The sequence below is a fragment of the Ambystoma mexicanum genome, chromosome 5q (genome assembly GCF_040938575.1).
Source record: "Ambystoma mexicanum isolate Mex_15411 chromosome 5q, UKY_AmexF1_1, whole genome shotgun sequence".
In the NCBI taxonomy this organism is placed as follows: Eukaryota; Metazoa; Chordata; class Amphibia; order Caudata; family Ambystomatidae; genus Ambystoma; species Ambystoma mexicanum.
The window spans coordinates 1,228,211,267-1,228,232,369 of record NC_090933.1 but is presented as its reverse complement, the minus strand read 5'-3'; positions in this window follow the sequence as shown (position 1 = coordinate 1,228,232,369).

Here is a 21,103-nt window from a genome sequence, read left to right as displayed (position 1 = left end):
TCCTGGGAGGGTGGCTGGGCCTCGCGCCGCCGCCCAGTGGAGGCATCCCCGCCGCTTGGCTCCACAGCGCTGTCTCCGCCCTCTTCTTCACTTGACGCTGCATAGAGGGAGACATAGAACACAAGCATCAGGGTACAGTACAATATTCCTCTAGACAGGAAGCAATAACACATGAGTGGCAGTGTCTAACGTCACTTCCATTCTGTCCCTCCACAACACATGGGTGAATGCACGCAACACACATGCATAAACAGGCACGGCGCCTGCAATCAACATCAGCATCCATGTACAAGGGCCTCTATTAATCAAAATGTTGCCTTCAAACTCAAATGCATCCTGGCTCACACTGATCCCATGCACACACATCACTGGAGGGTCATGCATCATGCCTTGTACACCACAGACACAGTGGATAGACACAGTGCATACAACGGTGACTGCACTGCATGAGTGAATCTATACATCATCACGGACATGTGTCATGAATCCATGGAGTATCGAAGTCACAGACACACTTCTCAGACACACACACATGTGCACCATGTATGTACATGACAGCAGCACCCATCCCTCAAACCCCCACCATGTGCAAGAATAGACACTGGCGTGCTTTCATGTGTGCATTTGCCATACAGCTCCCCATGTAGCATTGGAACTCATGCACCAACCATGTGGTTCGCACATTACTGATCTCACATGCATGACCATGATGTCCCTGCACACACACATCCATACATGGCCCATGTCACACATACAGGGAAGTATCAGACTACCAGCACACTGCAACATGCCCTGTCTCGCACACCAATGCTTGGCCACTTACCGCTCAACTCCAGACGGGTCTTCCTCTGAAGGATCTGGGCGTGGAGTGCTGGGCATACGTGTTCCAGGACCCTCATCTGGATGTCACTCATGCTGACCCGCCCCCCTCCACGAGGCGCCGGGCCTTGTGGAGGGTCTTGGACCTGAAGTCCTCCCAGCGCTTCTTGACGTGCTTGATGTCACAGGTTGCCACCCCCTCCGTGTTGATGGCAACCACTACGTCATCCCAGATCCTCTCCTGTCCTTACTTGTTGGCGCGTGATGTTCCGAAGAGGGCATCATAATGCCCCAGGACATGCTCCACCAGGACACCAACTTCCTACACACTGAAGCTGGTGGCCCTCTGCCTCTCTGACTGGGGGTCGCCAGTGGTCTCAGATGGTGTTTGCCCTGACATGGTGACCCCCGAGGCAGGTGTGGGTTGGCAACTGGGTCCTGGGGCTGGGCTGTGGAGCGATGGTATCCCAGTCGGGAGTCTTCTGTTCCAGCAGGGGTGGACATAGCAACTGGAACCCTGGCTGACATGCAAGTACCAAATAGCAAGGCACGTGGGCAGCAGGCAGTCAGGCAGTAGCAGATGGCAGGTGGGAGCGTGCTCGGGGCTCTGGGGGTCAGGAAAATGGCCTTCAGGGCAGGAGTGTGGTCTTCCATGTGTGTATGCGTGGCCAGCTTGATACAGAGTGAATTGGCACGTGAAAAAAGTGCACGTCAGTGTGAAATCCAAGGAAAGGCCCGTAGTGTGTAAGCACGTCAGCACATGTACGCGGTTTCATTGGACCAAAGGCCCTTAGCGTTTAAGCGTGTCTTTGACGTATCACATGTGGGTGTCGCCCTGGCACGGGTTGAAGATCCCACGTGGCTTTCCATTGCTCTGTATGTGCTTTTCATGGGGTGTGGGCACGTGTTTTCCAGCCGTTGGGGTTCTCACGCTATTACCTCACAGCGGGTGGGTGTTGGCTATGCATTCTTCTGCACACAAGGCAGACGGTGAGTGTTACCCCACTCGCACAGGGCCAATCGCGTGTAAAACCTCCCGCGCACCCCAGTAATACACGTACCCCACTCGCACAGGGCCCTTTCGCATGTAAAACTTCCCGCGCACCCCAGTAATACACGTACCCCACTCACACAGGGCCAATCGCGTGTGAAACTTCCCGCGCAGCCTAGTAATACATGTACCCCGCTCGCACAGGGCCCTTTGGCATGTAAAACTTCCCGCGAACCCCAGTAATACACGTACCCCCCTCACACAGGGCCTATCGCATGTGAAACTTCCCACTTACCCCCGAAATACATGCACATACTATTTTGCACACAGCGGATGTCCGTGTTTGTCGCGTACCCCTTTTTTTTACGGCCATACTGGCCTGCCTGTTGATCGCATACGTTTTTTTGGGGTTTTGGGCTCCTGGCTGTCACACCATACTATGTGTGTCATTTTTGCATGCACGTGGGCTACTGGGAGGCGCTTGTCTCATTTTCTTCTTTTTATGGGCTGCCTGTGTGTTGCGTGCACGTCATTTATCCTAGGGGGCCACAGTGTGGGATATTCATCATAGCTGTATATACGTGCTTTTTGTTTGCGCACACTTTTGTAATGCGCAGGGACGCTACCGCCTGCCTTTTTGTGGCAGATGTGTTTAGGCCTGTGCGTGTCTTTGCCCGTGCGCGGGTTTGCCCTATTCGATTCCATGAATACGTGTGGTTCACGTGCGTGTGGGCTTTCCGTGTACTTCCCAGCAGTACTTCCCCAGTTACGCCTTCTTTTTCATGCGTTGTTCCCCATTCCGCGTGTTACGCCCCGTGTCCCGCCCCCTTTTTGGTGTGTGCGCGGACGTTGTGCGCTTTCCCTGTGGGCGTCGCGCACAGCGTTTGAGCTGTTGCAATGACGTGTGCGCCAGTGTGCGCCACGCTCGGGTTTGGCGAACATCCCAAGGAAAACACACGCAGGGATTTTCATGAATCGCACGCGTGCGCGTGCGCCTGTTTTTCATGTTTGCGCCAAGATTTTCGGTGCACGTTTGTTCCATTAATCGGCCCCTCAGTGTCTTAACAGATCTGAACCTCATGGAGGTGAATAGCTATCATATATAGGGATATCCTTTTGGTCTAATGATGGTCTTCAGAACAGCTCAAGATCTTGACTATAAGAACCTCCTATTGTGGGAGGCTCTCAATGTTAGTTTGATCGTGATAATGGTACGGATACTGCAAGTCTGATTGAAATAACAGAAGGACATGACTTACTCCTATTGCTACCTCGATTTCACACTGCAAAGATCAATGCTTCTTTGATGAATACCTTCCCAGTAAATATTTTGAGACTTTGTAAACTGAACAAAAGTCATAATATCCCAAAGTCCATCATGACCGGATAGTAAAAAAACAAATAAAAAAAACGTTTCCATTCTAAAATACCCTGTACTATATAATGTTGTTCTCAATGTCATTCTATGTTTTGTGTAATTTGCCAATAATGTCACAGGTAATTAAAGGCTGGTTACTGGAGTAAAGAAAGATGTAGACATTTTTTTTTTTTAGTTCATAACTTTCCTTTTGACAAGAGTGAAATTTATCATGCTAATAACAGTGGGAAAATTGTATTCTAATCCAGACTGTGCCTCTAATTTAATCGCCCCATTTCAATCCGACATGACATTCATTCTAGGTGTAGCCAAGCCTTTGTTTACCTTTCAGATAGTTTCCTCAGACCAGGTCTATCGACTTCTAATTGCTCTTGAACCTACTTATTGTTATGAGGATGTTCCCCCGGAATTAGAGGCTTGCTTGCATGCCAATGGTCTTGATGGGTCAGTTACTAATTTTATTAATCTCTCCTCACAGTAGGAATTTGCTTCATCATCTCTTAAAGAAACCTCATTGTCTTCCTTTTAAACAAAAAACAATGTTTCATAAATCTCTCCTACAGAATTATCGTCCCGTTGCCGCCCTTTCCTGGCCAGGTGAGGTTCTTGAGAAAATAGTTACAATCCAATTGCAGAATCATGTTGAAAAATCCAGCAGTCTGTAATATTTTCATAAGTCTGGCCTGACAGAAATGAGGGGCAACATTCGTACAAATGCTGACAATGGGTCCTTTTCTATGATTGTGCTTCTGGAACTTGTTTGATAATGTTGACCATGAGATTATCCTAAATCACCTTGAAAATCTGGTTGGGGTTTCAACCTCACCCTTTGATTGGTTTTTTTTCAGGGAGTTTACCGACTAACATTTAATTTTTGTACCCAAATTTATCTGTACTGACTGTCAACTTTCACAAGGTTCACCTCAGTTGAACTTCTTTAATATTTACATACTGCTACTAATGCCCCCTTTGGACGTACCAGAGCATTATTACCATTACTATGTGGATAATATAACGGTCTAACCTAAGGTCACTGGGCCAGGTCATGATATTTCGAATGGTCTGGATAAGACTCATCATGGATGCTGTTTAATGGTATCCAACTGAATCCTGCTAATACCCAGTCTCAGGTCCTGCATGAAAATCCGTATCCCCTACTTCTTTTGGGACATCTACTATGAACTGACAATTTGCAAAACTGAGATGGCTCCCAAGCAATTATGTTTAGTTTGTATGTATATCCATGATTCTGTTCCACCTTTTCTTGCTATAAAGATCTAACACTATTGGCCTAAAAGAGCTCCGAATTGCCAACATGTTTTCTTCTATCAATTCCTAGAACTAGCTGGAACTGTAGAGGAGGGTTCCATGTGAAATGTCCGAATATTGAAGGCTGCACAGCAAAAAAACAGATTGTTTAGGCTGATTTGGTGTGGCCTTCAATATTCTGAAATGTCACTATATCAGTGTGATTTCAACACCCCTGCCCACCCCACCCCCACTACACTGACAAACTATCACACCAGGAAATACTCCTTTGCTCCTTCATCCCACCCCCCCAATAACATTTTTTCAACACCATCAACATGCCTTTATCTGACTTGAAGTCTTTAGCTAACTAAAAGCACTTGAACAGTACATTAATTCTAAAAGAATACAAAATCCATCAAATACAAATTACAAAAAACTGTGTAAATGTATAATAAAACAGCTTAGATAAAAGCTAAATTATCAATTATTAAAGGCAGCTGCTTTACACATGATACTTCATAATATACACATAACAAATTGATAACATGACTGATACACAACTACAAATCATCTTCCTTTAATGTAGCCTTTTGAAAATCAAAGTTCTCTTAATCCAGGCACAGTGAATGTATTTCGCCACAAAATAGACAACATGCAAATTCTTGGGTGATTTACAAAAGAACAAAGCCTGGGCAATGGTGCGAATGTGATGAGTGACAAAACGCGTCTTATAGTATCTAACCCTTAATGATCGTAAATTGTCACATGAAAGTAAACAATGAGTTATCGACTCTTCACCAAACCCACACATTGGGCAGCAGCTATTGTTAGATCCACTCCAGGAGCTTGTGAACTTGGCCACTCTCAAGGAGTTCATTCTGACTGCCAAATAAAGTGCACACGCATATGGAGGTACAATATGAGGGACCCAAACACAACCTCAAGCAAGAGTCCTCCATTCCTTTGCGAGACGAGAGCACAGATGGCTTTGCATTCACTGTTGATAGAAGCTGAGTTACATGGAAATGTACAAAAATGTGGCCTCTAGAACTCCGACTGCCAACGATTCTGATGTTTCAACCCTCTTTACACCACATATATATCTGGGAGGGGGGTACGGGATATAATGCAAGTATGGGGGGGCTGCAAGGGTCTTCCCCCGCATATTTATGTGGTGTAAAGGGGTTTGAAAAGAAAAAAATCAGCATTTTTCGGCTGTCAGACTTCTGGGGGTCGCAGGAATGACATAGATTCAGGTTATACCGTAGTTACTAAGACCCAGGGTGATTGGCTAGCTTTTAGCATGGAAAACAAAGGAAGGGCACCCCCCAGGACATTATGTTACTAATGTATCTCTATATTTTGACAACCCAGGTGAACCCCATATCCTAACCCAAACTATAACTGTCCTCATGCCCACCTTGTCCGCAATTAGGAGAACATCCCTTTCCATGTGAATTAAAGCATTCTGGAGCTCAGTGGTAGCATGAGAAGTATCTTTAAAAGTTTCTTCTGAACTGTAGCTAAAGGCTGTTTATTGACATAACCCTATATGTCCACTTCGTGTAAGTGCAGATTGTGCTTGCAGATCATATATCTCAAGAGCAGGTGCAATAGCCCCATCACTGCATTTTGTTAAGTATTTCCTTACAGCCCGGCTATTATTTTCCAGGATGGCACTTGCTTTACCAAGTTGGGTTGTCCTTAGAGTATTTTCAACAAACCGTATGCCCAGACAGTCATAAAAGGCCACTTGCTCCAACCTGCAGCCATCAACACTTATATTTAAGTCACAGCTTTTTGAACATGTGGGTCTAACAACCATGGCCTTAGATTTGGCTGCATTAATCTTTAATTGTAGTTGTTTGCATTTACCACCAAAGCGGTCCAATGTGCTCTGAATTTTGATTCTAGCACACAAATTGAATGAGTTATGGACGTTTTAGTGGAGGTCCATTTTTTTCAGATAGTCACAAGAATGGGAAAACAGGAATGCGCTTTTAAAAGACAAATGGGATTTCTTATACTAGATTATTACTATAAAAAAAGAGAATGCCACACATGAATCTCCACAGTCCTGGTGGATACTTACTTTCTTTCTGGGATTCAATTTATTTATTCACAAAACTAATGATTTATGATTTTAGAAAACAAATGAGAGAAACTTAGCGCAAGAAAAGTTCTGACAGTTCAAAAATACCCCTAATCTGCGATGGTTCTGGTCACAGCTGGGCACAACTGGATTGGATCTTTTGGTTCTGGTAATAATTCTTTTAGCAGGCAAAAAGTACAGCACAGCCCGGCTGTCTATTTTGTTACCCTTTCTGGGGTGGGTTCTGGTTCTGGGAATTTAAGGCCTGGCTGAGAATGGTTCAGCTATATGATGGGCCTTTCTGCTTTACAAGTTTCGAGAGTCTGGAACCAGGAAGATGGATGGTTCTGCTCCAGGGTGATCAGCCAGCAATCGGTTAGTGGGTGAACCTGTCTGTCCTTTGTGAGTCTAAGCTGTCTCTATTTATGCTTATGATAAAGGGATGTGTGTGCTGGATTATCCTAAGTGTGCTCCCTTGCTAGGGATTGGTCAGGGTCTCCTCTCTCCCTTGATAGGAGGAGAAAAACAGTGTGTCATCATGATGATGTGGATTTACGAGGCCTCGAGTCCACCCTTCGCCTCTTGATCACAAAATCTACTTTTGGTACAATACATATTTACAAATGTGCAACCTCTATAACCATAACATATATGGATTACATATTTTGTGTAGCAGATACTACTCCAAACCACGGCGCTGTGAGATCTTGTGTCTGCTTTTTACAGAATGTTGCCCTTTTTGTCCAGAACACAATGTCCAATTTCGGGGCAAATTTCCACAAATGTGCGCATTGAATATATGCAGAAGTGTATGAAGTTTCATGCTTCTATCAAAAATACATTTTGTGTAATATCTGGCGCCTTATCACCCGTGCATCCAGAAATCACATTAACAATGTTGTTATTTCTATAATTTTCACAATTTTACATAGTAAGTTATATGTATTTAAACAAAATGTTCTTTGTGAATGTCCAGCCACAAATGGCTGTTTGTCTCCGCCTCCATCTTCTCCCTGCAGCTCAGAAGCAGTCTCCTCCCAGTTCCTCCTGGGCCCAGGCCATTTTACGACCCTTCACACTTAGCCTTCCTTTGACTGGAGGAAGTCCATTGTCTTCTTCCCCTGGCAAACCAAATTCTTCCCCCACCCTATAATCATCACATAGGTGTGATATCCTGGTGAAAAGAAGCAGAAGGGAGAGGCCCTTTGCCTCTGTGGGGGAAGCTGTTATACTGGTGTGATTGCTTTTAGCCCGGCTTAAATTCAAAAGTTATTCTGTTGCATTTTTTTTCTTGGTTTAAAATAAACTTGTGATTTCAAAACAAGCAGCTAGAACACTGATTCCAGATCCTAAACCATGGGATTAAACAGTTACAACCTAGGTTACTCTCAATAACAGGTCACTTAGACTTCATACATTAGCTTTTAGTTGTATAAGTTTACAGTTTTAATGCAGGCTTCTGACAGCTGTCATTCAGGCAGCCGAGGGTACTGCGCCCAGATTTTGACAGATCCCACAAGCAGGCAACATTTGCTGTGGATGTTTTGATGACAAATTCAGCTTTTCAGGACATTGTAATATCAACATGATTTCTTGAACTAAATGAATTGTAACACTCAGCAAGAATATTGGATGTTTGAGGGTGTTCTGTACCAGCATTCTGCAGTTTCAGCAACCAATAAAAAGGATTTCAAAGCAAGATTTTGGATTTCCTTCAGCAAAGCACTGCTTTTCTCTCTGTGCTCCATTTTCATTTGTTGGGCAGCCCAGTGACATGTTTCAGGAGTGAGATCTCTGTTCCACCACTGACAACATGCATGGCAGATTTCTGAGCCATCTTTTCGTGTTGCAAAGTGTATTTTCAAAGGTTTTGGCGCGCACAAGGGTTTTGCAGCCATTTTGATATTTCTGGCACCATCAGAACACAGGGATGCCACATCGTAGAGCAAAAGTTGGTCAATACATCCCAAGAGCCCCCCTTCCTGACTTAAGTTTTACCGCCCATCAAGGGGAAGTCGAGAGATTCGGATGTTCATTCTTTCTTTTTTTCCAAGTGGAAAATTTGTCTGCTAATCCCATCAGTGCTGGATCGACAGGGTCTCCTCGCCGGTTCTGGATGGGAGTGTGGAGCGATACTCCGGGCCCCTTGGATCTTTCCCCGAGTGGTCCTCCTTGGTTTCAGTGCTACAAGACAGAACAGAGCATGTTTATGGACTTTTCCCCACTATTATTCATGTAGTGGGGCAGATGCTTACATTGACTACTGTTACAATCCCCCTGTCTGTAATTCCTATGATTTTAACAGGTGGAATGGTTTTAACAGTTGGAATTTTTCTAGGGATCCGAAATGTCCCTCTCTGGGTTTACGGTTGGCTCCTCTATTTGCCGCAGAGTATGCCTAGGATGGCAACACTTCAGCTGGTTGATGTGGACCCACTTGTCTTGTCCCTCTGCCAGACTGCCTTTGGGGATGCAGATTTTGTAGGCGACTGGTGAGATTCTGTCTACAATTTCAAAAGGATCCCGCCAGCTAGGGTGGAATTTGCGCTGTTTGGCCTGGTTCCTTTGGAAATTGTACAAATAGACCCGGTCTCCTACTTGGTATTCTGTTTGGTCTTCATACTGTCTGCAGATCTTTCTAGATTCCACTGAGCATAGGCAAAAGCATGTTGAAGGCGTTTTCTCAGATTTTCAACATACTCATGAGTTGTGGAGGCATTTATCAAGGTCTGCTATTGGGTTCTGTAGAGCAGATGCTGGGGAAGCACCATCCTTCGCCAGTTATCACCTCAAACAGAGACATTTTTGTTGCAGAAGAAGGGGTAGATCTGATGGGCATCAGGACAAGAGGTAATCAAATGTCCCAACTTTGGTCAGAATCTGCCACTAACTTTTTTAATATGCTCAAAATAGACTTGTTGTATCTCTCAACTCCACCACTAGAGGCTGGCCGGTAGGCAATGTGTAGTTTCCTTTTGACCCCAAGTATCTCCCACATGTTTGTCATCACTTCACTAGTGAAGTGGCTACCTCGGTCTGAATCAATCCTTTGGGGTAGTCCAAAATGCAAGAAGATGTGATTGTTCATCAGGGCAGCTGCTGTTTCTGCCTTGCAATTTGGGGCCGGGAGACATTCCACCCATTTAGTGAACAAGCATGTCACGGTCAAGATGTGCTTGTTCCCCCTAGAGGAGCGAATCACAGGCCCGATATAATCAACTTGTATATCTGACCAATGCAGTGTCATCACCCTCTTTTGGAGGGGAGCATGGTGTATGAGTGATGTTGGCTGAAATTGTGCACACACAAAACACCCCTTTAAGTATTGGTCGAGGTCCTGCCCCATGTATGGCCAGTATGCAATCTCTCACAGGATTTCATGTGTCGTATGAAACCCCCGATGACCGGCTGTGGCCGCATCATGGGCGTGACTTAGCATCAGGCTTCGGAATGAGGTGGGGACCACCCACTGGTCATGGCCAGCTATGGATCTCCTTACCAACAAACGATCTTGGATTCGGAAAATATTTTGACATTCATCAACACTCTGAGGTCCTCTTTCCCTATGTAATCGGTCTCTGTCAGGAGAAGGCTCTCAGGGTCATCAATGTGTTGATAAAACTTACCAATTATTGGATACCCTTTTTGAGCCGTAATCAAATCAGCATCTGGGGTCTCCTTTCTCCATTGTGCAGTTGAGAGTTCATTGTGAGCATCATTTGTCTGGTCCCTCTACTTTAGAATGACCCTTGATCTTTTTCCAGTAGATGGTCATCCTATTTGAGGTGACCAGATCATCAATATTTTTTTATTAATTTCCCATGTTTCAATGGTTTATTATTAGCACATAGCATGCCTCTGGTTTTCCAGTTAACCTGGTGCTCCACAAACCCGTTCCGTACATAATCCAAATCTGTGATTATGACCATTCCTGGAGTTGGTGTTGGACACCAGTGAGGATGGCTTGATGCACAGCCATCAACTCTGCCACTTGACTACTTCGGGATCGATTTTGTACCCAGCGGAGGGTTCTGGGGCATCATTCACCCATGCATTCCCTACGCAGGCCACAAGTTCTTTTTCACTGTTGTGGTCAACATGGTAGGAGCACCCAACCACATAGGTAGTGGGCATTCCCTCACACTGGTCTTCTTCATAGACTTTGTGTGGGGAATTAAGGTATGCCTCCATGTTGTACTTGATTTTAAGACTTTCGTCCTCGAGATAGTTTTCTCTGGCACAATCATGCAAGTCAGCCAGACCTTGCGCGAGGGGACTCTTCTTGTTTTGGCCATATCTGACCTCCACAGGAAGGCCTTGCATTGACAGAATCCAGGAAGCAATTTGGGAATTACTCATATGTCCGGCCCGGATTCTGTCACTCTGAAGATATTGCAAAGGTTGGTGTGGAGTCTCCACTATGATGTGTTCCCCCTGGATAAACGGGTGGTAATTCTTCAATGCCCACACCGTTGCCAGGAGTGCCTTTTCACAATTATTGAATGTATCCACCACAGAGGATAAAGTCTTACTCGCATAGGAGATTACTTTACTGACCTTGTCATGCTTTTCATATAATACTGCAGTCAAGCATCTATTCGAGAACCCTGTCTCCAAGAAGAACACCTTCTTTTTGACAGGGTAAGCTAGACAAGGTGCTTGTGAGAGGCTTCTTTTGAGATGTTTTACTGCCTCAGCTTGTTCTGGACCCCACTCCCACTTGAGCCCCCCCTTCAAAAGATGGATCAGGGGTCTTGTGATCTCTGCGTAGTACTCAATGAACTTTCTGCTGTAATTAGTTAGTCCAAGGAGGCTTCTTAGTTCCTGCAGAGTTGTGGGGTCTTTTAATTTATGGAGTGCTTCCTTTTTCTTTTCCTGGGGACAGAGACCCTGAGGAGTAATCTCATGCCCCAAGAAATTGACACAGGTTCTGCACCATTGTGCCTTTTGAAAGTAGAGTTTTGCGCCGGCTGTCCTCAACTGTGTCAAGACATAACGGATCTCTGCTATGTGTTCCTCCACAGTTGAGCTTTTGACTAGAACATCATCTACATAGTCCAGGTTACCCCTTTCACCCAGGTCGGGCATGGCCTTATGTAGAAAAATGTGAAATTCATTGCCGGAGTTGATGTATCAGAAGGGAGTCCGGGTCCAACTGTGTTGCTGCCCACCGAAGGTAAAGGCCAGCTTGTAATGGTCCTCCCTACTGACAGGTACAGTCCAGTACCCATTGGTCAGGTCAATTGCACTGAATACCTGTGACACCTGAATCTGGGCCAGCCCTTGGTCAATGTAGGGAAGAGGCCTTCAGGAAGTGTGGACCTGTTTGTTGAGCTCCCTTAGGTCAGCACAGAGTCTCTACTGGCCGTTTAGTTTCAAAATCCCCAGCACCAGATTATTGAAGGTGCTGTGGACTGGACAAATTATCCCACAGGACCCAAGGTTCTTAATTATTTCAGTAAGGGACTCCAAATTGATGCGAGAGGCAAGCGATATTGTTTCACAAACACTGGAGTCATGTCAGGGTCCGTGGGAATTGTTGTTGTGTAGATGTCGGTGCAACCACAGTCATATGAGTCCACCGCAAAGAGATATTGAAAATATAAGAAAACCTGTTGCAATTTTTGCTTTTGCTCCAGAGTCTCACAGGCATCAGCTAGGTTGAATCTCTCTTCAACCATCTGCCTGAAGCCTGGAAAGACTTATGGTTTGGCTATCTCAGCGGCTTCCTCCAGCTGGGTGAAGTCCCCGTTCAAAGTGCTGATTTGGATCGATGGCTTCAGGTAGGGAAGGCAGTCCTCGTGGACTTGGAAGATCACCTCATCCCGCGTGAAGTCACAGGTCACATCTTCCTTACCATAAGGGCAGGAAGAGTACACCAGGAAATTCCCCCTATGCCGGGTGAAGATCCTGTCTGGTGTTGTGTCATCATGTCTATCACTGTCAAAACAGTCCTTGGGGATTGGTCCTAACAGTTTATTACCTAAATCTATGGAAATATGTTGGTCATCAACCACCATTCCAATAATGGTGCCTGCGGCCAGAGTGATACTCATTAGGTCACTTTTATCCACCTCTATTGGAATGGTGTCGTGTTCTATGTTGACTAGTGGTGTTGGGTTTACCCCCAGCCCTTGCTGTTGGAAATGGGCATTAGGATGGATATAGGCGTCAGGGTTTTTCAGTTTCTTTCCTCTTTTAATTTTTACTTCCAGTGAGAATTGTCGGGTCCGTTCTGGGATGTTGACTTCCTCTCCAGTCTGAATTTCAACTGCATATGTCAGCAGTTGAGCTGACCGAAATGCTTTCTCTGGGTCATCAACGTCCATGGGATTACCCGCTAATCGGGACCAAGCTTTGAAGTTTATTAGGTCCAAACTAATGGCAACGCGATTGAGAATGTCACTGCCTAAATAAAATGCAACAGGGACATCTCGAACGACCCGACAGTTGGGAGTTTCCAGGTCCATTTCCCATTTGTCTAACAGTTTAAATGTAGGAATGGCTGGATCTTTTGGGAGTTTGTGGAACATGGCCTTGCTGATTAAGCTCTTACCATTGCTCACACAGACTTGAGCGAGAACAGAGTCCTTCCCTTCATTTAACTGAATAGGGATGAACAATTGCTCTCCAATTTTCTGAATATCAGCCAAGCTTTGAGCTGATTTCTCATCTTTTTGGACTATAGGAATGGGATTTTCTGATTTTGAATTCATATAGAATTTCAGAGTGTTTCCTTCGAGTGTGGAATGCCACCTTAGACTGGAAGGAAGGTTGATTTTCAGGAAAAGAGAGGACTCCCCATCATCAGTTTGTTGTCCTACTGCAATTACTGTCACGTCTGGGATTTGATTATTCTGGAAGTGAAATTCTATTTGGTCAGGTTTTTGTTCAACCATGTGGCATGTGCCGTTTAAACTAACATGGTTGACACTATGTTTCATTTTTATTGGTCACCTAGTCTGGGTCCAGTTTACTCAATCTATGAGGGGAAACACCCTACGCAGGATGTCATTCCCTAGTAAACAAGGTGTGCCCTCTGGAGTCACAACTATGACCGGGTGCTTCACCTTGTGTCGCCCAATTTTAATGTCCAAATCTGCAGTCCCCTCGATGGGAATTTCCTTCCCGTCTAAGTTCTGAAGTTGTCCAGGAAGAGGGGTGAGAGGAATTTGGTACTTCTCCCCCTTCCCCAATTCAGTTGATCAAAGGCCCTTTTTGACAGAAGGGTAGCTTGGGATCCAGTGTCCACCAGTGCCAAAATTGTACATTGCCCCTGTATTTGGACCGGGGCATAACATCTTCCCTCCTTGTCCTCAAGGGGGCAAAGATAATGTACATTTTTGGACAACTGGTGGGTTAATTTCCTGGCTTTGGATACTGACAGAGAGTGATTTGGGCTGGGTTTTGTTTGGGCTCTTGGGAATCTGTAAGACAAAGGTGACAGCTAGATATGGGAGAAGTTTTGGATTCCCCTGGTTCTGATTCAGGCCCCCCCCCTTTTGGAGGCAATCACCAGGATGTGTTTGAACCAGGGGATTTTCATGCTGTTCATTCTGGGTACTGATGATGGGCGGTTTTAACCCGGTCCCCACATCTACCCAGTCTAGATTTGGATCCTTTGGGACCCATTTTTCTTTGGGAGGAGTTCCCCCATCCCTGAAGGAGAAGATCCTTTTCCCAGAATCCTCTGGGGACCCCTCTCCTTCAAACTGGAAGATTTGTACCTCCTCCTCAAAATGGGTCTTTTTGGGCTCTTTATTTCTCCTACCCGCCCTCTGCTCCTTGGGTTGCAGACTTTCGGGGGCAGGAGATTTTGGTTCCGGTTCCTGGGTTTCCAGGGGCTTTTCACAAGTGGGGAAGGTAGCTTCCTCCAAGGCTTTACACCCCCTTCCCCTTGTGCCTCCTCCCTGGGAACCAGTGGATTGTCGGGATTCTTCCCCCGTCATTGTTCAGGAGCAACAGACCCAGGATTCGGGGATTTCTGTGCCGCCATGCTCATCTGAGGGTTCTGTTGAGCCCTCAGCATGCGACCCAGATCCTGTGCCATGTTCTGGACCTGGTGCTCTAGTTGGGACACCCACTGTGGCTGGTACGGGTTCCTCTTGTCTCCCCTGGGTTGATCCCGGGAAGGGTAACTATCCCTTCTCACAAAATAACCTGGATTTGGAAAGTTTGGGTACCCCGCCACCATTGGCCTCCCCTCTCCCAGATTGGGCTGTCTGGGCTCAGGAAAGTGGGGAAGAAGGATGGGTTGTTTTGGGGGTTGAAATTTGGCGGGTACCTGGGAAAGAAATTTGGTCCGGCATTTGGGGGATTACTGACCTCCTGGGGAAAGTGAGGAGGGAAGCTCCCTGGGTTTCCAGATGGCTGGTTGGATCCCCCCCCCCCTTGGGCTGGAGGAGTCCACACATAACCCAGGATGGGTCTATTTCCCTTGTAGCATGTGCTGATGTAGTCAGGGGAGTTTGGGGTCCCATTTGTGGGGTTACCTCCCTGGCTCCCTGTTTGGGATTGGCCCGAGGGCCTTCTGGGTTTGGGGTTGTTTGGATTCTGTGCAGGAAGGTTTTTAGGCCCCCCCATCTCCAGATCTAAAATGTGGGTGACCTTCACCTCTGCCACCTTAGCAGCAGCAGGGGTGTTGGTTGTTTTGGGGCTTTTGCAACTATTTCTATTCTCCAACGGCTTCTGCACCTCATAGATGCGTGTTGCTTGTTCAATGACCCAGTCTAGTGATATTTTCTCGTGAAACTGCCTCACTAGCTGGGTCATAATATACTTAGGGAGAGCATGAAAGAAGGTGTTTACAAATTCTTTACTGTCAGTGCGCACGCTTCTAGTGGTCAGCGCAAAGGCACTTTTCAACTCCTGAACAAATTCTTGTGGGGCCTGGTCTTCCCCACATTGTAAGTTGTAGGCTGCCTTGCGTGCCTCTTGAGGATTCCTATGAATGGAAAAATGTTTCAGGATGGCCGCCCTATGGGTGGACCATCTGGAATGATCTGATCCTCCAGCCCTGCAAAGAAGCTGGAGTACTCGGAAGAAAATGTCCACTTTACATATTGAATACAGCTTTGACTATCCTTCAGATGGAAAGTTTCCATCATCTGTTCAAATAGCTCAAGGTGCTCCAAACCGAATATTTTGCCTTCTTGTGGTAGGGCGTAATGACGCTCCTAATGGCTTTTATTTGTTTCAGGGGATCCTTGAGCAAGGCCCTCTTGACTTTGTTGGCTTTTTTAGTTCGGGTCACCCTGGTCCACTCATCCTCTGACTCAGAGCCACTGCTACCAGAGGTGGCTGTCTGGTCTTCTAGGCTCTCCCGGATTCTGCGAGCTTGGGAATGGCTGGAAGAATGTGGGGGCCTAATTTCTAGAGACCTGTGGCACTCAGAAGAGTCTTCTGACTCTTCCTTGCTCCCAGGATTGGCTGATTACCCCCCCCCCACTGTCCTAGATGGGAAGAGGTTTTTAGTATGATCTTAGTAGGCCAACTTTCATAAAGTTCCCCAGCAAATATTACCGTCTGATCTCTGGGTAAGTTATATTTCTGAGGATCCATTTCTCTGATTCTCCCCTCATTGGAGTCTACCTGATGAGAGAAGATGGCCCTAGAACTTGGGAACCCATACATAGATGCCTGCACATCCATTTCTGGGAATCGCTTACCTATTGGACCCATATTTCTCATTGGGTTGAAGTCTACTGTCCCTGTGGCCCTTGGCTCATGTGAGCCTGTGGACATGGGGGTGGCCGAGTCCATGGAATTGAAGAGATTGAGGTCTCTGGTGCCAGGGTTCCTGAGGTTATGCTCAGGGGTTTCCCTCTCCCATCTGACCTCATCTCCCTCAGCCCATACTCCCTGTTGCCATGCAAGAACCTCATTCGTTTGTTCTTCTATTAAGGCCTTACTGGTCTCTATTAATTGTTCCTGCATGGCTACCTGTCTATGGAGCCTGTCATTTTTCTCACAGAGTGCCTCATTGTCTCTCTGTGTTTCCTGTGTGATTTTGGAGTATTGGGCCAATTTTTGCTGCAGGAAGGTCACCTCCTGAGTCTGATCCTCCCTAGCCTGATCATTCTTTGCTAGAGCATCTTCCGCTCTCCTGGCATTTTCTAACAGTTTTTCGTAGTCCAGTTTGAGCTCACCCAGTCCCTGAAGGGCCAGGTGATTTTCTTCCATCTTGGTTTTTAAATAGTTGACTTCCTGGCCTAAGGTGCCCCTTTCCTGAATTAGAGTACCCCTCTGTGCAACCAGGTCATCCCTTTGTTTTTTGAGTGCACCAGCTTTCTGGCGCTCTTCATTGAATTCTGTTTAAGATTCAAGGTCTTTAAGAATGAATTTATTATTTTCTTCTTTTATCTCATCAATCTGATTTTCCAGGGCGGTTATCTGCACTGTGCAGGCCCTATTATAACTTAATTGTTGCTCCAGCTTTTGTTGGTTCTGTAGTAGATAATCCAACCTTTCTTGGCACCATTTTTGCAGTGTCAGTAATTTGGTGTCTTGCTCTACCCTCTCTTGATGCAGGAGATCCAGATCTTCATTTACTTTTATCAGGTACTGTCTGGGTTCACTCTCTGATTCTTGGCTCTTTTGTAGCCTTTGCTCTGCAGAGGCCCGATCAGTTTGGGTCTTTTCTAAGGATTGTACTTGCCTTTTTGCCAGATTTAGGTTTTCAGCATATTTTCCTGTATTTCTACAATGTGGAGGTTCAGGTATGCCGCTATTTTGGCAATTATACATTGCTCTTCTTTTACCCTTGGGGCCATATACAGCTCACTAAGTGCCATGTGTAATGGACCCTGATCCTGCCATTTATCTAATTCTGTGGCAGTGGCTTGTTGCTTTATTTCCTGCAGCCAAACATTCTGATCCTGCACATCCCATTCACCCCTGACAAACAATTTGTGCAGTAGGTGTTCTTTTGCCATATTAATTTCCACCGGGGTCGCCATTCCGGAAATATTAATTTCCTTCTGACTTATACCAGGGTTATTTTTACCTTTGCAAAACAGGCCAAACTCCTTTGAGTGTTTCATTTGAAGGGTGTTTTTACAGTGTAGCACAGTGTGGTAGCCCAACAAGGTGTATGTACCCCGTCAGTTAGCACGCTGTGTTAGACTGTCACAATTGGTATGTCTAATTCAGGATCCCGCGACAAGCCCCCAACCTGTAAGTGATTTCAATCCCGCACTTCACGTAAGTCAATGCCTAGCGTGTAATGAACAAATGAAATCCTTATTTATTTGTGTCTAAAAGTTCTTTTATTCTGAACGATGTACCACTCATATCACGTCTCCCTCCTCGGACCCCCCCGGTCACACTGAATCAGGAATCAGACTGGTTTGCAAAGTTAAAATATTTATTTATGTATTTACAAATTAATCACACTATGATTAATGGGCATACAATAATCACCAATGGGGTGATGTGACACTAAGCAATCTCTTTAATCACAAGGAGTAATAGGGAGCAAAACAATTCAGCACAGAAATAATACTTTTGGGTGTGTGTTCAGAACAGATAGCAGTGTGGTTACTATTTCCCCCTGCACACCCCTCAACCCCCCAATAGACAATGGAAAGAGATAGGAGGAGAGAACGGGTTTCAGGAATGGCAAAGTTCAATAAATTATCAATCCCACTTTCCCCCCAGCAACACAAGAAAAAAAAATGGAAATGATTGGTAAGCTGTCAAAATGGTTTGTAAAGTTATCTGAGAATGGATTGTGCAAAACCACTAAATATGGGCTAAATTGCTGACATTGTTTAAATTCTTATGCGAGCCGCTTTGGATGGTTACAGACAAACACTAGCAATGATTTGATACTAAGAAGCAATGTGAGATCTTAAAGTTAAGGTCGGGTGCAATCAAAAGCTGATTTACACGTGTCAGGATTTCCCTAAAACAAAATTTGCTGCAAACTTTTCAGTGCGCGATAATTGCGATTACGGGAGAACTATATGGATTTGGAATGTGGTTTTAGATGCAAATGAAAGCTGTGGATGTCAGCTACAATCAGATGTTGATATTCTGATTGTATGGGATTTCTTATAGTAGATTATGAGTATGGAAAAAGAGAATGCCACACATGAATCTCCACAGTACTGGCCAGGGACCCCTTCACGTGGTAGATACTCACTTTCTTTCTGGAATTCAATTTATTTAATCACAACACTAATGATTTATGATTTTAGAAAACAAATGAGAGAAACTTCTGACAGTTCAAAAATACTTCTAACACTACTGGTTCTGAATACAAGAGAGTATGGATTTAAGATTGGGATTGACTAAGCAAGGTACATAGGTTAGTGACACAGATCTATCTATAGATATTCACTATATGTATTTCAAACGGAACCGTCAGGGATTGTGGTCAGGGATTGGCAGCGTCAAGGCGCTCTGGACACCGATCGGCACAATTGGACTGGATCTGATCTGCAATGGCTCTGGTCACAGCACGGCACAGACTGGATCGGGTCTGCAATTGTTCTGGTCACCGCTCGGCACAACTGGATTGGATCTTTTGGTTTTGGTAATAATTCTTTTAGCAGGCAAACTGTACAGCACAGCCCGGCTGTCTATTTTGTTCCCCTTAGGTTTTTGGGGTGGGTTCTGGTTCTGGGAATTTAAGGCCTAGCTGAGAATGGTTCAGCTATATGATGGGCCTTCCTGCTTTACAAGTTTCTAGAGTCTGGAGCCATGAAGATGGATGGTTCTGCTCCAGGGTGCTCAGCCAGCAATCGGTTAGTGGGTGAACCTGTCTGTCCTTTGTGAGTCTAAGCTGTCTCTATTTATGCTTATGATAAAGGGATGTGTGTGCTGGATTATCCTAAGCGTGCCCCCTTGCTAGGGATTGGTCAGGGTCTCCTCTCTCCCTTGATAGAAGGAGAAAAACAGTGTGTCATCATGATGATGTGGATTTACGAGGCCTAGAGACCACCCCTCGCCTCTTGATCACAAAATCTACTTTTGGTACAATACATATTTACGAATGTGCAACCTCTATAACCATAACATATATGGATTACATATTTTGTGTAGCAGATACTCCTCCAAACCTCGGCGCTGTAAGATCTTGTGTCTGCTTTTTACAGAATGTTGCCCTTTTTGTCCGGAACACAATGTCCAATTTCTCGGCAAATTTCCACAAATGTGCGCATTGAATATGGGCATAAGTGTATGAAGTTTCATGCTTCTATCAAAAATACATTTTGTGTAATATCACTTTTTCCGCCATTTCTTTCTAGAACATGCCACAGAGTTCTGGCGCCTTTTCACCCGTGCATCCAGAAATCACATTAACAATGCCGTTATTGCTATAATTTTCACAATTTTACATGTATTTAAACAAAATATTCTTTGTGAATGTCCAGCCACTAATGGATGTTTGTCTCCGCCTCCTTCTTCTCCCCGCAGTTCAGAAGCAGTCTCCTCCCAGTTCCTCCTGGGCCCAGGCCATTTTACAACCCTTCACACTTAGCCTTCCTTTAACTGGAGGAAGTCCATTGTCTTCCTCCCCTGGCAGACCAAATTCTTCCCCCACCCTATAATCACCACATAGGTGTGATATCCTGTTGGAAAGAAGCAGAAGGGAGAGGCTTTTTGACTCTGTGGGGGAAGCTGTTATACTGGTTTGATTGCTTTTAGCTCGTCTGAAATTCAAAAGTTATTTTGTTGCATTTTTTTTCTTGGTTTAAAATAAACTTGTGATTTCAAAACAAGCAGCTAGAACACTGATTCCAGATTCTAAACCATGGGATTAAACAGTTACAACCTAGGTTACTCTCAATAACAGGTCACTTAGATTTCAGACATTAGATTTCAGTTGTATAAGTTTACAGTTTTAATGCAGGATTCAGACAGCTGTCATTCAGGCAGCCGAGGGTACTGCGCCCATATTTTGACAGATCCCACAGGCAGGCAACATTTGCTGTGGATGTTTTGATGACAAATTCAGCTTTTCAGTACATTGTAATATCACCATGATTTCTTGAACTAAATGAATTGTAACAGCCAGCAAGAATATTGGATGTTTGAGGGTGTTCTGTACCGGCATTCTGCAGTTTCAGCAACCAATAAAAAGGATTTCAAAGCAAGATTTTGGATTTACTTCAGCAAATCACTGCTTTTCTCTCTATGCTCCATTGTCCTTTGTTGGGCAGCCCAGTGACATGTTTCAGGAGTGAGATATCTGTTCCACCACTGACAACATGCATGGCAGATTTGGCAGCCATCTTTTCTTGTTGCAAAGTGCGATTTTCAAAGGTTTTGGTGCGCATGAGGGTTGCAGCCTTTTTGATATTTCTGGCAACATCAGAACACAGGGATGCTGCATGGTAGAGCAAAAGTGGGTCAATACATCCCACAGTTGCTTTAGAAGGCCACTCTGAGCGGTCTCAGAGCCATCTTTCTGAAGCCATTTTTTTCATATTAGAGGGGACCATTGGTTTGTGGTTATTGACTTTCCCCTCCAATCAGCCTACTGCCCTGATTCCACATAATCTGTCTTCAGCCTACGCTTTCCCAAACCTCAAGACACACTTCCATTGCCTTGAACACTTCTAGG